This window comes from Leopardus geoffroyi, chromosome A3, assembly GCF_018350155.1.
Source record: "Leopardus geoffroyi isolate Oge1 chromosome A3, O.geoffroyi_Oge1_pat1.0, whole genome shotgun sequence".
Classification (NCBI taxonomy): domain Eukaryota; kingdom Metazoa; phylum Chordata; class Mammalia; order Carnivora; family Felidae; genus Leopardus; species Leopardus geoffroyi.
Genome location: NC_059336.1, coordinates 61,997,928 through 62,015,805, shown reverse-complemented (window position 1 = coordinate 62,015,805; position 17,878 = coordinate 61,997,928). Strand labels below are relative to the sequence as shown.

Genomic DNA, 17,878 nt, shown 5'->3' with positions numbered 1-17,878 from the left:
GGACTCTTAACCGACTGGGCCACCCAGGCACCCCTCCCTCTCTGTGTTTAATTTATATTTTCTGGGTGGGCAATGTGGTCAAACAGCTTTCAATGTCTTCTTTGCCATCTGTATGTTCTTTTCAGTAAAATGTGTGGTCATGTCCTTTGCTGAGTCCATCTGGATTTTTTTTAATTGAATTTTGAGAGTTCCTTATATATTCTAAAAAGGAGGTCCTTTATCAGATACATGGTTTGCAAGTATTTTCTTAGCCTATAGTCTGGCTTTTAATTTCTTCACGTGGCCTTTTGCAGAGCAAGCTTTTAATTTATCAGCTTTTCCTTTACGGATTGTACTTTGGTGTTTTTGGTGTCAAGAACTCTGCATAGCCCTATATCCTGAAACTTTTCTCCAATTTTTTTTCCTAGAAGTTTTATAGTTTTATGTTTTATATTTAAATCTACAATCAGTTTTGAGCTAATTTCTGTATACAGGGTATGAGGGCTGTCTGTATATTTAATACTATATAAATATTTTTTAGTGTCCTTTGATCCTAGTTTTTAAGGCTATTTTTGAGCCAGTTATTTAACTTTTTTTGTACCATTTATTTTTAAAACAGAAGGTAGGAAATGGTAATGTGAAGAGAGTACAGAGTCAAAAATGGGCATGAGATGGAGAGCAGACAGTTCTGAGAAGACTTAGAATTTGAAGTAAAAAAACACAAAGAAGCAGCTCTGCTTGCCCTAGCCAAGCAACCATGGGAAATCTGTCAGGAGACTTTCTGTCAACTGTGAAGAGCTGCACAGATGTTAGCCTCTGATGAAGGCCTTCCTGTGTCCCATGCATGTCCCCAGCTCCAGCAACAGGTAACTGACTTGACATGATGAGAAACAGCTGCTCTGGGCATAAAGTTAGTTGTTTATATTGTAAAATGAGAAACCATAGCTATGTTTGCAGTGAAAATCATAGAAAGGAAACAAATCAAAGTATTAACTTGTATTACATTTGGTACTGGGATACAAGCATAACACCCCAAGCCCCACTCTAGAGCATGGTGGTTCAGAATGTAGGCTTTAGAGTCCAAAAGCTTCGTTTTGAATTCTAGCTTTACCACTTACAAGGCACTTACTGGGTTAAGTTACTTAAACTCTCTATACTTTAATATGCCTCCTGGTAAATGATCATAAAATTAATGACTAACTCATGTATTTAAGAATTTAAAAGAGTGCCTGGCACTCCACAATATCCAGTAAATATTACCTGTAGTTATTTATTATTTTTCCAAATCTTCCATATTTTCTACAAGAATATATTTCTTTTATAAAAGAACTACTTTACAAAAAAAGATGAGTACTTTTATAATTCTGTATACATCCAAATCACAGTTCCTTCTCCCTTTATCTTAAGAAAAGAGTAAGGCCATTCCCAAGAAAATTTAGAACAGAGGCTGATAATCTTACAGTCCACAAGCCAAATCTAGCCTGCCACCAGTTTTTTGTTTTTCCCTTTTATTATTATAGTAAAATACACATAATGTAAAACTTAACCATCTTAACTATTTTTAACGGTATAACAGTTCAGTGGTGGTATTCATAGTGTGTGACGTTACTACCATGTATCTCTAAAACTCCTTTCATCTTGGAAAGCTGAAACTCTATACCCAATAAAACAACTTTCCATTCCCTCCTCCTTCCAGCCCTGGCAAGCATCATGCTACTTTCTGTGTTTACATTTTGACTAGTCTAAGTACTTCATATAAGTAGAACCATACAGGATTTATCTTTTTGTAACTGACTTATTTCACTTAGTGTATGTCCTGAAGGTTCATCCATGTTGTACCATATGTTGGCCTTTCCTACCTGTTTAAAGTAGTGTTCTACTGTATGTAAAAAGTGGTCTATTGTAAACTTCATTTTGTTTATCCATATATCTTTCAACGGACCCTTGAGTTGCTTCCATGCTTTGACATGGTATATAATCCTTTTAATATGCTGCTACATTCAGTTTGCTAATCTTTTGTTGAGGACTTTGTATCAATATTCATATAGGATATTGATCTGTACTTTTCCTTTCTTGTAGTGCACTGGCTTTGGTATCAGAGTAATGCTGGTGTCATAAAATGAGTTAGGAAATGTTCCCTTCCTCCTAAATTTTTTGGAAAAGTTTGAGAAGGATTGGCAGTTTTTCAAATGTTTCATGGAATTCACCAATGAAGCCATTAGGTATAGGGTTTTCTTCTTTGGGAGATTTTTGATTACTGATTGAATCTTCTTACTTTTTATAGGTCTATTCAGATTTTTTTAAATTTCTTTATGATTTAATCTTGGTATGTTTCTTAGAATTTGTCCATTTAATTGAGGCTACCCAATTTGGTGGTGTACAATTGCTCATGGTACTCTCCTATAATCCTTTTTATTTCTGTACAATCAATAGTAACATCCCCAATTTCATCTCTGAGTTTAATAGTTTGGTCTTCTTTCATTCTTAATCCACATAGGTAAGACTTTGTCAATTTTGTTGATATTTTCACAGAACCAAATTTTGGTTTCATTTATTTTCCCTATTTTTCCTATTCTCTAGTTCATTTATCTCTGTTCTCATCTTTATTACTTCCTTCCTTTTGCTAGCTTTGGGTTTAGTTTGTTCTTATTTTTCTAATTCCTTAAATTATAAAGTTAGGTTACTGATTTGAGATTGTTTGGGGTTTTTATTTTTATTTTTTTAGGTAGGCATCATGTCCAGTGCAGAGCCCAATGCAAGGCTAGAACTCAAAACCCTGAGACCAAGACCTGAGCTGAGATTAAAAGTTGAACGCTTAAATGACTGAGCCACCCAAGTGCCCCTTTTGTTTTTTAACATAAGCGTTTATAGCTATAAATTTCCTTCTTACCACAGCTTTTAGTGTGTCACGAGTTTCTGGTGTGCTGCATTTTCATTTTCATTTATCTATCTATATTTTCTAACTTCCCTTGTGTAATTTCCACAAATTTCTGAATTTTTCAGTTTTCCTTCTGTTCATCTTGTGGTTGGAGAAGAAACTTTGTATGATATCTATCTTATAAACACTTCAAGCGCGTTCTTCAATAGTCTTCAATAGACTTCTGGGAAGAGTAGGAGGATCCTAACTAAGCTCACCTCTTTCCCACAGACACACCTAGGTAATAGCCACATCAGTGCAACTAACCCAGAAAATGATGTGGGCTGGGAAAACAGACTCGCCACAGTTCACTGTAGAGAAGAGGCCAACTGAAAAGAGTGGGAAGGGCAGAAACATGGTTGGGAATCAATCTCCTAGCGAGTCTAACCACAAGCAGGAGGGAGGGACACAACAAGCAGGGAGTAATGATAGAAGCAAACTATACACCATGCACCCCAGACAGGAGGACCTACCCTAAGAAGATGAGATCTCATAACATTTGGCTTAGAAAACCAATGGGTCTTAACTTTGCAAGTTTTACAATCACTGGAGCTTAACTTAACTCTGGGTACTTTACAACCTCTAGGTCTGGGAGAGCTAGAGGCCATTAGGTAACTGAGTCCCTTCCTTTAAAGAGACAACATGACAATTCCATGGAAGTACATCATAGAAGCAGCAGTCTGAAAAGTGCCTGGGGGTGTATGTGAAGGTGATTTATTTACTAAAATCAGAACACGTGCTGGAGGGGGAGGAATCTTTAGTAGGAGACTTCCTTAAGAACAAAAGATCTGGTGGGTACCATCCCCCACCCCCTCACATAGCTAGACACTTGTGGGAGCCAGTGTAAACAGCCTATTTGCTAAGACGGCAACACCACACACCAGCATTCTCCTGCAGATCTGCCCCGTCCAACCTGCCCCACTCAGTAGAAGTCCCTCCAAAGTGGCTCCTGCTGTCACTTCTTGCAAGCAGTCCTGGCAGGGACCAGTACCACTCCAAAGTAACTCCTCCTCTGGGGAGAGGGGAAGATAACCACACACACCAGTCTGACTACAGCCCTGGCAGATGAACTGGGGGTAGACATCTGATCTGACTGCTGGCCCTGTCCACCAATAAAAACCTCTTGGGGGGCACCACAGAGAGAGAGCTCTGAAGTTCCGTGCAACTGTAGCCTAGGCAAACTGGAGGAGGGCAGGCATCTGGTCTGACCACTACATATCACCTAACTACAAGTGCAAGGCAGCCCCAGACTGGCTCCTTGACAGCACAGGGACCAAACTGTACCCCAAACAGGTAAAGTGGACAAAAGCAGCTAACTGGACTGAAAACAAATGCTGCTCAGCCACAACAGCAGGACACACACAACCCACATAGGGGACACCCCTGAAGTGTATGGTTCTGGTGAACATGGGTCATTGCACTACAGGGCACCACAGGTACTCTTCTCAAGGCCACTACTTTCAAGATCAGGAGATAGGGTAGATTTTTCCTAATACATAGAAATTAACACAGAGTTAGACAAAATGAGGACACAGGAATATGTCCCAAATGAAAGAACAAGACAAAAACACACCAAAAGGGTTACATGAAATGGAGATAAGCAATATGCTCAACAAAGAATTCAAAGTAATGGTCATAAAAATACTTACTAGATTTGAGATAAGAGTGGAGGATCTCTGTGAGAACTCATTACAGAGAGAAAATATAAAAAAGAACCAATCAGAGATGAAGAACTCAATAATTGAAATTAAAAATACACTAGAGGATATCAATAGCTTATTTAGAGGAGGCAGAAGAACAGATTGGAGAGCTGGACAACAGGTAATGGAAAGCAAACAAGATGAAAGATCAAAAAGAAAAAAAGATGAGCAAAAAATGAGAATAGGTTAGGGGAATTCAGTGATGTCATTAAGCATAATAACATTTGCATTATAGGGATCTGAGGAGAAGACAGAGAAAGGGGCAAGAATTTTATTGAAGAAATAATAGCTGAAAACTTTCTGAATCTGGGGAAGGAAACAGGTATTCTGATCCAGGAGGGACAGAGAGTCCCCAACAAAATCAACCAAAGGAGGTCCATACCAAGGTACATAGTAATTAAAATGGCAAAAAGTAGTGATAAAGAGACTTTTAAAAGCAGCAAGAGAAAAGAAAACAGTCACATACAGGGGGAACCCCATAAGGCTGTCAGTTGATTTTTCAGTAGAAATTTTGCAGGTCATAAGGGAGTGGCATAATATATTAAAAGTGCTAAAGTGGAAAAGCCTGCAATTGAAAATACCCTACCCAGCAAAACTATCATTCCTAATAGAAGGAGACAGAAAGAGTTCCTAGACAAACAAAAGTTAAAGGAGTTTACCATTAAACTAGCATGACAAGAAACATGAAAGGGAATTCCTTGAGTGAAAAGAAAAGTACATAATCAGGAGGAAACAAATTATGAAAGGAAAAATTTCACAGGTAAATGCAAACATAATAAAAGTAGTAGATTTATCACTTATAAAAAAAAGTAGAGACATTAAAGTACAAAAACAATGAAATCAGTTAAATATATAAAAGTTAGTCAAAGGATTCACAAAATAAAAGGTTGGAGAAAATGACATCATACACATAGAACATGGGTGTGGAGGAATAAAAATTTAGTGTTTCTAAAATAAGTTCAAACCTAAATGACCAGCAACTTAATATTGATTGCTATCTGCATAAGATGTATGTATGAACCTAATGGAAACTACAAATCAAAAGCCAGTAATAGATATGCAAAAAATAAAAAGGAATCCAAGCATATCACTAAAGAAAGCCATCAAACAACAAAGGAAGATAGCAAGAGAAGAAAGTAACAGAGAACTACAAATACAACCATAAAACGGTTGACAAAATGGCAATCCCAAGTCCATATCTATAGATAATTACTCTGAATGTGAATGCACTGAATGATCCAATCAAAAGACACAGGGTGATGGAATGGATAATAAAGCAAGACCCTTCTATATACAGCCTAAGGGAGACTCATCTCAGACCTAAAGAAACATGCAGATTGAAAGTCAAGGGATGGAAAAATATGTACTATGCAAAATGAAACAAAAAGAAAGCTGGAGTAGCACACTTTTATCACAAAAAAAAAGGGACGTTAAATTTTTTTGTTTATTTATTTGGAGAGAGAGAAAGCACAAGTCGGGGAGGGGCAGAGAGAGAGGGAGAGAGAGAATCCCAAGCAGGCTCCACACAGTCAGCACAGAGCCTGATGTGGGGCTTGAAACCCACACACTGCAAGATCATGACCTGAGCAGAAGTTGGACGCTTAACCAACTGAGCCACCCAGGCTCCCTGACAAAAAAAATGGACTTTAAAACAAAGACCATAACAAGAGAAAAGAAGGATGCTACATAATGATAAATAAAACAATTTAACAAGAGAATACAACAAATGTAAATATTTATGCACCAAATATGAGAGTACCTAAGTATATGAGGCAACTATTAACAGACATATAGAAACTGACAGTATTACAGTAATAGTAGGGGACTTTAGAAAAGTGAACAGATCATCCAGACAGAAAACCAACAAGGAAGCAATGGCTTTGAATGACATATTGGGCCAGAGGACCTAACAGATATATTCAGAACATTCCATCCCCAAGCAGAATACACATTCTTTTTAAGTGCACAAGGAACATTATCCCAGATAGATGACATGTTAGTTCACAAACAAACCTCAATAAACTCAAAAAGACTGAAATCATACCATGCATCTTTTCTGACCACAACAGTATGAAAATAGACATCAATCTCAACAAAAATATCTGCAAAGAACACAAATACATGGAGGGTAAATAACATGCTATTTATTCATGTGTAACATACAATAAATGATTCAATCAAGAAATCAAAGAGGAAATAAAAAAATACATGGAGATAAATGAAAATGAAAACACAATGGTCCAAAATCTTTAGGATGCAGCAAAGAACCCCAGCTTAAGAAGCAAGAAAAATCTCAAGTAATTAAAAACTCTACACCTACAGGAGCTAGAAAAAGAGGGAAAAAAATCCAGCAGAAGGAAGGAAATAATGAAGATTAGAGCAGAAATAAATGAAACAAGAGACTTAAAAAACAATGAACAGAACAAGGAAACCAGGAGTTGGTCCTTTGAAAAGACAAACATCAGTGATAAACCTTTACCGAGACTCATCCAAAAAAAGAGAGAGAGAGAGACAGAGACAGAGACAGAGACAGGAGTCAAGTAAATAAACTCAGAAATGAAGGAGGAGTGGGGCACCTAGGCGTCTCAGTTGGTTAAGCATCTGGCTTGACTTCAGCTCAGGTCGTCATCTTGAGGTTTTTTAGTTCCAGACCTGCACTGGGCTCTGTGCTGACAGCTCAAACAAAGCCTGCTTAGGATTCTCTCTCTCCCTCTCTCTTTCTGCCCCACCCCATTCGCACTTTCTCTCAATATAAATAAACTTTTAAAAAAGAAAAAAAAAAAAGAATGAAGGAGGAGAAATAACAACTGAAACCACAGAAATGTAAAGGATTACAACAGAATATTTTGAAAAACTATATGCCAACAAATTGGGCAACCTAGAAGAAATGGATACATTTCTAGAAACATAAGTTTCCAAAACTGAATCTGGAAGAAATAGAAAATTTGAACGGACTGACTACCAGCAACGAAATTGAATTAGTATTAAAAAAACTCCCAACAAACAAAAGTCCAGGCAGGACCACAAAGATTCATCAGTAGGTGACCTCTACCAAACATTTAAAGAAGGGTTAAACTATTCTTGTCAAATTATTCCAAAAAATAGGAGAGGTAGGAAAGCTTCCAAATTCATTCTACAAGGTGAGCATTACACTGATACCAAACCCAGATAAAGACACTACAAAAAAGGAAAATTACAGGCCACTATCTGTGATGAATATAGATACAAAAACCCTCAACTGGGCTTGCTAAAATATTAGCAAACCGAATTCAACAATACATAAAAAAAAAAAAATCATTCACCATACTCAAGTGGGATTTATTGCTGGGATACAAGAGTGGTTCAATATTTATATGATCATCTCAACAGATGCAAAAAAAGCATCTGACCAAGTACAACATCCATTCATAATAAAAACTCTCAACAAAGTAGGTGTAGAGGGTATATACCTCAACATAATTAAGGCCATATAAGAAGAACCCATAACTAACATCATAATGGTAAAAAACTGAGACTTTTCTTGTAAGGTCAAGAACAAGATAAGGATGTCCACTCTACCTATTTTATTCAGTATATTACTGGAAGTCCTAGCTACAGGAATCAAATAAGAAAAAGAAATAAAAGACATCCAAATTGGTAAGGAAGAAGTAAAACTTTCACTATTTGCAGATGACATGATATTATATACAGAAAACCCTAAAGGCTTCATAAAAACAAAAACAAAACCCTACTAGAACTGATTAATGAATTGATGGAAGTTGCATGATACAAAATTAATATACACTGGATTTCTATATATTAATAATGAAGTGGCAGGAAGAGAAATAAAAAAAAATAATCCCATTTACAATTGCACTCTAAATAATAAAATACTTAGAAATAAACTTAACCAAGGAGGTAAAAGTTCTGTACTCTGAAAACTATAAAATACTGATGAAAGAAGCTAAAGATATGAACAAATGGAAAGATATTCCATGTTCACGGATTGGAAGAGTTAATATTGTAAAATTACTACCCATACCATACTACATACATACATACATACATACATACATATCCAAAGAACCCAAAGCAATCTACATACATACATACATACATACATACATACATACATACATATCCAAAGAACCCAAAGCAATCTACAGATTTAATGCAATCCCTATCAAATACCAAAAACATTTTTCGCAGAATTAGGACAAATAATAGTAACATTTGTATGGGAACACAAGAGACCCTGAATAGCCAAAGCAATCTTGAAAAAAAAGAACAAAGTTGGTGGTATCACAATCCCAAATTTTAAGATCTACTACAAAGCTATACTAATCAAATCAGTGTTGTACTGCCACACATGCATGTGTGAGCGTGCGTGCACGCACACACACACACACGCACACACGCATGGGACACATAGATCAATGGAACAGAATAGAAAGTCCAGAAGTAAACTCGTGATTTTATTGTCAATTAATCTACAACAAAAGAAGGAAGAATATACAATGGGAAAATGATGGTGTCTTCAATAAATGGTGCTGGGAAAACTGGACACTTACATGCAAAATAATGAAATGGAAGCACTTTCTTATGCCATACACAAAAATAAACTCAAAATTGATTAAAGACTTAAATTGATACCAGAAACTATAAAACTCCTAGAAGAAAATACAGGCAATAATTTCTTTGACATTGGCCATGGAAACTTTTCTAGGTCTGTCTCCTAAGGAAAGGGAAACAAAAGCACAACTATTGGGACTACGCCAAAATAAAAAGCTTTTGCACAGTGAAGGAAACCATCAACAAAATGAAAAGGCAATCTACTGAATGAGAGAAGATATGTGCAAATGATATATGCAGTAAGGCGTTAACATCCAAAACATATAAAGAATTTATATAACACCAAAAAAACAAAAAACAAAATCTGATTTAAAAATGGGCAGAGGACCTGAATAGACATTTATCCAAAAAAAGACATACAGATGGCCAACAGACACATGAAAAGATGCTCAACATCACTAATCATCAGTGAAATGAAAATTAAAACCACAATGAGATATCATGTTACACCTGTTAAAATGGCTAAAATTAAAAACACAAGAAATAACAAGTGCTGGTGAGCATATGTGGAAAAAGAAACGTACATGCATTGTTGGTGGGAATACAAATTAGCTCTACCACCATGAAAAACAGTATGGAGGATCCTCAAAAAATTAACAATAGAATTACCATATGATTCAGTAATTCCACTGCTGGGTATTTACCCAAAGAATAAGAAAACACGAATTCAAAAAGATATACTTATCCCTATGCTCAATGCAGCATTATTTACATGAGCCAAGATATGGAAGCAATCTAAGTGTCCATGGATAGATGAATAAAGAAGATGTGGTATGTATATACAATAGACTATTACTGAGCCATAAAAAAGAATGAAATCTTGCCATCTGCAACAAAATGGAAGGACTAGAGGGTTATAATGCTAAATGAAATGAGTTAGACTGAGAAAGATAAATACCACATGGTTTCACTGATACGTGGGACTTAAGAAACAAAACAAACAAACAAAAGAAACAAACAAAACCAAATTCTTAAATACAGAAAACACTACTGGTGGCCAGATGGGAGGTGGGTGGGTGGGATGGGTGAAATAGAAAAAGGGGATTAAGAGGGTACTTTTCGGGGCGCCTGGGTGGCGCAGTCGGTTGAGCGTCCGACTTCAGCCAGGTCACGATCTCGCGGTCCGTGAGTTCGAGCCCTGCGTCAGGCTCTGGGCTGAGCCCCCCGTTCATGCTCTGTCTCTCTCTGTCCCAAAAATAAAAAATAAACGTTGAAAAAAAAAAAATTAAAAAAAAAAAAAAGAGGGTACTTTTCTTTTTTTTTTTTTTTTAAGTGTTTATTTATTTGTGTGAGAGACAGAGAGACAGCATGTGAGTGGGGGAGGGGCAGAGAGAGAGAAAGACACAGAATCAGAAGCAGGCTCCAGGCTCTGAGCTGTCAGCACAGAGCCCAACACGGGGCTTGAACTCATAAACTGCGAGATCATGACCTGATCCAAAAGTTGGACACTTAACTGACTGAGCTACCCAGGTGCCCCAAGAGTACACTTTCTTTGATGCACACTGAAAAATGTATGGGATTGTTTAATCATTATATTGTATTACCTGAAACTAATATAACACTGTATATTAACTGTACTTGAATTAAAAAAAAAATACTGAGACCTAATGGTGGCCTCTCATGATCTGTCCTGAAACAGGTCCCACATGCACTTGTAAAGAATGTGTGTGCTTCTGTTATTGGATAGAATGTTGTATATATGTGCATTAGATCTATTTGTTTTATCGTATTAAGTCTTCTATTTCCTTATCTTCTGTCTGGTTTTTCTAGCCACTTGTGAGAGTGTAATATTGAAGTCTACAGATATTATCTGAAATTATTTCTCCTTTCTGTCACTTTTGCTTCATATATTTTGATGGTCTATTGTTGCCCCAATCTTTATTTTATTTTATTTTTTTGACTTAACTCAATGCAAGTTTACTTTCTTTTTTTTTTTTTAATATATGAAATTTATTGTCAAATTGGTTTCCATACAACACCCAGTGCTCATCCCAAAAGGTGCCCTCCTCAATACCCATCACCCACCCACCGCTCCCTCCCACCCCCCATCAACCCTCAGTTTGTTCTCAGTTTTTAAGAGTCTCTTATGCTTTGGCTCTCTCTCCCACTCTAACCTCTTTTTTTTTTTTTCCCTTCCCCTCCCCCATGGGTTTCTGTTAAGTTTCTCAGGATCCACATAAGAGTGAAACCATATGGTATCTGTCTTTCTCTGTATGGCTTATTTCACTTAGCATCACACTCTCCAGTTCCATTCATGTTGCTACAAAGGGCCATATTTCATTCTTTCTCATTGCCACGTAGTACTCCATTGTGTATATAAACCACAATTTCTTTATCCATTCATCAGTTGATGGACATTTAGGCTCTTTCCACAATTTGGCTATTGTTGAGAGTGCTGCTATAAACATTGGGGTACAAGTGCCCCTATGCATCAGTACTCCTGTATCCCTTGGGTAAATTCCTAGCAGTGCTATTGCTGAGTCATAGGGTAGGTCTATTTTTAATTTTTTGAGGAACCTCCACACCGTTTTCCAGAGTGGCTGCACCAATTTGCATTCCCACCAACAGTGCAAGAGGGTTCCCGTTTCTCCACATCCTCTCCAGCATCTATAGTCTCCTGATTTGTTCATTTTGGCCACTCTGACTGGTGTGAGGTGATATCTGAGTGTGGTTTTGATTTGTATTTCCCTGATGAGGAGCAACATTGAGCATCTTTTCATGTGCCTGTTGGCCATCCGGATGTCTTCTCTAGAGAAGTGTCTATTCATGTTTTCTGCCCATTTCTTCACTGGGTTATTTGTTTTTCGGGTGTGGAGTTTGGCGAGCTCTTTATAGATTTTGGATACTAGCCCTTTGTCCGATATGTCATTTGCAAATATCTTTTCCCATTCCGTTGGTTGCCTTTTAGTTTTGTTGGTTGTTTCCTTTGCTGTGTAGAAGCTTTTTATCTTCATAAGGTCCCAGTAGTTCATTTTTGCTTTTAATTCCCTTGCCTTTGGGGATGTGTCAAGTAAGATATTGCTACGGCTGAGGTCAGAGAGGTGTTGCACCAATCTTTATAACCGTTATATATTCCTGCTATGTTGAGACTTTTAATAATAAATAATGTCCTGGGGTACCTAGGTGTCTCAGTTGGTTGAGTGTCCAACTATGGATTTTGGCTCAGGTAATGACCTCACAAGTGTGAGATCAAGCCCCATGCTGGGCTCTCTCTTTCTCTCTGCCCCTCCCTCACTTACGCACACACATGCACTCTCTACCAAAGAATAAATAAATAAATAAATAAATAAATAAATAAATAAATAAAATAGAATAAAATAATGTCCTTTGTCTCATGTAATTTTTTTTAACTGAGAGTTGCTGGAGGGGTGTTGGGTGTGGTTGTGGGGCTGAATGGGTGATGGGCATTAAGGAGGGCACTTGTTGGGATGAGTACTGGGTGCTAGAGTTTAGTGGAACTCTACTCCTGAAATCATTATTTAAAAAAAGAGAAATTTATTTCTCAGTTCTGGGGGCTGAAGTCTGAGATCAGATTACAAGCATGTTGGATAAAGGTTCCCTTCTCTTTTGTAGTCTTCTTGTATCCTAACATGGCAGAAGAAGAAAGGGATCGCTCTGGGGTCTCTTACTAAAAAAAAATTATGAGAGTTCCACACTCATAACTTAATCATCCTAATCATGCTAGACATTAATTTTTCATTGATGACTTTTGGAAGGACACATTCAGACCGTATCACCAACTTTTAGCTTCCAATTTACTTTTGTTTTTGGATCTAAACTGATCCTCTTGTGAACACCATATACTTGGGTCATGTGTTCTTATCTATTCTGCCAATCGCCATCTTCTGATTGAAGTTTAATCCATTTGCATTTAAACTAATTATCGATAAGGAAGAATTTGTCGTTTTGCTTTGTTTTCTTTATGTCTTACATTTTTGGTTTCTCAGTTTCTCCATTACTGCCTTCTTTTGTGTTTCATTCATTTGGTAGTGTACCATTTTGATTCCTTCCTCATTTCCTTTGCTCTGTATTTTTTAGTTATTTTCTTCATTGTTACCATAGAGATTATAATTATCTTAAATATTTAACAAACTAGTTCAAATTAATACCAATTTACCTTCAATAGTACACTTACTTCTGTCATTTTGATATTTATTTTCTATATGCCTTATAGCTTTTTTTGGCCATTTCATTCTTTACTTTCATTTTTGTGTTTAACTGATTTTTGTATGTGTTTAGCTGACTTTTGTAACAAAATGTTCAAATTCCTTTTGTGTATTTTCTTTTTTTTGAAAATCTTTTTTTGTTTCAGTTTACTTATTTTGAGAAAGCAAGCATGAACAGAGGAGGGACAGAGAAAGATATAATTCCAAGCAGGCTCCATGCTGTCAGTGCAGAGCCCAATGCAGGGCTCAATCTCACAATCCATGAGATCATGTCCTGAGATGAAATCAAGAGTCAGATGCTCAGCCGACTGAGCCACCCAGGCACCCCATTTCTGTGTATTTTCTAGTTATTTTCTTCATGGTTTTCAAGCGGATTTAATCGTAGAGTTATAACACTCTAACTTGAATTTATATCAAATGAACTTCAACAATATACAGAAACTGTACTTCTTTATGGACCCATCCCTATACCTTTCAGTTACTGATGTCACAAAATTTCATCTTTATATATTGTGTGTCCAAAACCACAGACTAATAATTCTTTTAAATACATTAGTCTTTAACCTATGTAGAAAACAAACTGTGAAATTACAAACCAAAGTTACAATAATCCTAGCTTTTAGACTATTAATTGTCATTTTAAAAAATGCATTAGTTTCTTAAATCACATGAAAAGCAAAAAAAGGAGTTTCAAACCATTCTTATAACCAGCTTTTATAATTGCCCCTGTATTTACTTTTACTGTGATCTTTGTTTCTTCATATGGCTTTGAGTTGTTGCCTAGTGTCCTTTCATTTTAAACTCACAGGACTCCCTTTAGCATCTCTTACAAGGCAGGTCTAGCAGTAGCAAACTTCCTCAGCTTTTGTTTATCTGGGAATGTCTTAATTTATTTTTCACTTTTAAAGAACAGTCTGGCCTGATACAGGATTCTTGGTTAGTAGTTTTTATTTGTTTTAGTATTGTGAATGTATCAGCTCACTGTCTTCTGGCCTCCAAAGTTTGTAATGAGAAATCTGTTAATAATCTTACTGCTTTTGCTTTCAAGAGTCTTTCAAAAGTTTTATTGTAACATGTCTCAGAGTGGGTCTCTTTAAGTTCATTTTACTTAGAGTCCGCTGAGCTTCCTTGATGCTTATATTCATGTCTTTCATTAAATTTGTGACATTTTCAGTCATTATTTCTTTTAATACTCTGTCTCTTTCCTTCTGGCACTCCCACAATGCATATGCAGGCCTGCTTGATGGTGCCCTACAGGTCTCTTAGTCTATGTTTACTTTTCTCTAATCATTTACTTTTCTTCAGATTCGGAATTTCAATGTTCTATCTTCAAGTTCACTGATTCTTTCTTCTGTCTGCTCAAATCTACCTTTGAACTTCTCTGCCAGAATTTTCATTCCAGCTATTGTACTTTGAGATCTAGATTTTCTTTTTTGGCTTCTTCCCCACCCCAGCTTCACTGAAGAGTAACTGGAAAATTAAAACTATATAAGTGTACAATGTGATGTTTTCATAAACATACACATTGTGAAATGATCACCACAAACGAGCTAGTTAACATATCCATCACTTCAGTTACCTTTTTGGGGAGTAAAAGCTGTTAAGATCTCTTAGCAAATTTCAAGTATACAATACAGTATTACCAACTGTACTCACCCTGCTGTACATTAAACTTTGAAAAGTTATTCATCTTGTATAACTGACATGTTGTACCCTTTGACCAACCATTGTATCCCCATTTCCCACAACCTGTAGGCTCTGGCAACATCATTCTACTCTACTTCTATGAATTTGATATTTTCAGATTTCACATATAAGTGAGATCGTGCAGTATTTGTCCTTCACATAATATAATGTCCTCCAGATTAATCCATGTTTTTGCAAATAGCAGTATTTCTTTCTTTTTTAGGGCTGAATAATATTCCTATGGGCTTTTTTCCCTGTATCTTGGCTATTGAGAATAATATTTCTCCTTTCTGATATTTCTCCCTTCGGGTCTGTTAACACTTGCTTTATATATTTAGAGACCCTCACGCTGAGTGCCTATATATATTTATAGTTGTTACATCCTCATAATGAATTGGCCCTTTTATCATTATATAATCACTTTCTTTGTCTCTTATGATAGTCTCTGACTTAAAGTGTACTTTTTTGTCTGATGTAATAGCCACTCCTACTTTTTCTAGTTACTGTTTGCGTGGAATATCTATTCCCAAGCCTTTCAACATATGTGTGTTCATAAAGCTAAAGGGAGACTCCTATAGGCAGCATATGGTTGGATATTGGTTATTTTATTTTATTTTATTTTATTTATTCAGCCACTCTATATGTCTTTTGATTGGTGAATTTAATCCATTCAATTTAAAATTTTTTAAATATTTTATTTATTTCTGAGAGTGAGAGAGAGAGTGTGTGAAAGGGGGAGAGGCAGAGAAGAGAAGGAGACACAGAATCTGGAGCAGGCTTCAGGCTCTGAGCTGCCAGCACAGAGCCCGATGCGGGGCTCTAACTCCCAAACTGCGAGATCATGACCTGAGCCAAAGTCAGACACTTAACCGACTAAGCCACCCAGGCTCCCCTAATCCATTTACATTTAAAGTAATTATTAGTAAGTGGGGACTTACTGCTGCCATTCTGTTAATTATTTTTCTGTCGATTTGTAGTGCCTTTGTTCCCTTTTCCTCTCTTGACACTCTTCCTTTGTAATCTGATTTTTCTTTTGTAGTGATATGCGTTGATATCTATTTTGTGTATCTGCTACACAAAGTTTTTCATTTCTGTCCACCATGAGACTTGCATAAAACACCTTTTATAACATTTTATTTTAAGCTAATAACAACTGAGCTTCAATCACATGTGAAAGCTATACTTCTACCCCTTCCCCACACTTTATGTAATTGATGTCACAATTTACATCATTTATATTATTCATCCATTAACAAATTATTACAGTTATAGTTATTTTTCATACTTTTATATTTTATTTATGTTACAGTTGAAAGCTTATACTTTCATGTTTTCATGTTGCTAACTGCTGTCTTTTCATGTTAGCTTGAATAGCTCCCTTTAGCATTTTTTTGTGAGGCAGGTCTAGTGGTGATGAACTTCAACTTTTGTCTGGGAAAATGTTTATTTCTCCATTTCTGAAGGACAGCTTTGCTGGGTATAGTATTCTTCTCAGTATTCTTTCAGTACTTGGAATTTATCATCACATTGTCTCCTGGCCTGAAAGATTTCTGCTGAGAAATCAGTTGACTGTCTAATCAGCGGTCCTTTGTGACAAGTCGCTTTTCTCTTGCTGCTTTCACAACTCTCTTTGACAATTTGATATAATGTGTTTCAGTGTAGATCTCTTTAAATTTAATCCATCTGGAATCCTGGGGTCTTTATAAATCTGGATGCCCATTTCCCTCCCAAGATTTGGTAACTTTTTAGTCATTTCTTTAAATAGGCTTTCTAGCCACCTTCCCCCTCCTTCCCGATCTGGAACTCCTGCTACACATAAATAAAATATATAATATATTGGTTCACTTGATGGAGTCCCATAATTCCTATAGGCTTTCTTCACTCTTTTTTCATTCTTTCTTCTTTTTGCTCCTCTTCCTAGATAATTCCAAATAACTCATCTTCATGTTTGCTCATTCTTTCTTCTTCTTGAAAAAATCTGCTTTTGAACCCCTCGAATAAATTTTTCAGTTCAGTTATTGTACTCTTCAACTCCAGTGTTTTTGGGTCTTTTTATTTGTTTCTATCTCTGTTGAGTCTCATTTTGTTCATGTATCATTTTCCTAATTTTGTTTAGTTGTTTACCTGTGTTCTCTTGTAAAAGAGCTTTTTTAAGTTAAATTGATTATTTTGAACTCACTGCCAGGATTTCCACAGAATTCTATTTCTTTCAGGTTGGTTAATGGAGATTTGTTTTCCTTCTCTGTGTTTGTTTTCTTCATTCTTCATGATTCTTGTAGGTTTGCTTGTTGTCTGCACATTTGAAGAAGCAACTTCTTTTTCCAGTTCTAAACACAGTCAGCAGTGCTAAACACAAAGCAAGATACAGACTGACCCCTCAGGAAGTGCAACATAACGCTGGGAACAAGACAACTTTACTTTTTACCCTTCCTTGTGAAGGAAGAACCTCATTTCTATGCATATTCCCAGGCTCACAGACCAGCGTTGGCTAGAAGGGCATACCTTTTGCCTTCCCTTGTTCTTAGCTGCCCAAGGGCACTGGGTACTTGTTATGAGGTAACAAAGAAATCTGTTCCACTGAGTGAAGGTCCACTGAAATGCCAGGGATAAGGGTCTTTTAGCTTCCTTCCATTTACTGTGGAGAAAAAAAAAATCAAACTTGTGTCTATTCACAATTTCATAGAGCAGTGATGGCTGCAGGCATGTGCCCTCCTCTTTCATTCATTCCTAGATGTCCTAGGGAATCAGGCTCTATAGTTCATTTAGCACTTAGCATAGGTGAGAGAAAAACTGGCCCCACTGAGGATGCCCTGTGAAGC

The 17,878-nt window shown here is 36.6% G+C and overlaps 1 protein-coding gene across 1 annotated transcript in view; it reads right to left on the bottom strand.

Moving 5' to 3' along the window:
• The window catches only part of TMEM131 (transmembrane protein 131), a 246,218-nt gene that overhangs the window by 151,138 nt on the left and 77,202 nt on the right, over window positions 1-17,878 (bottom strand). The window lies entirely within an intron of this gene.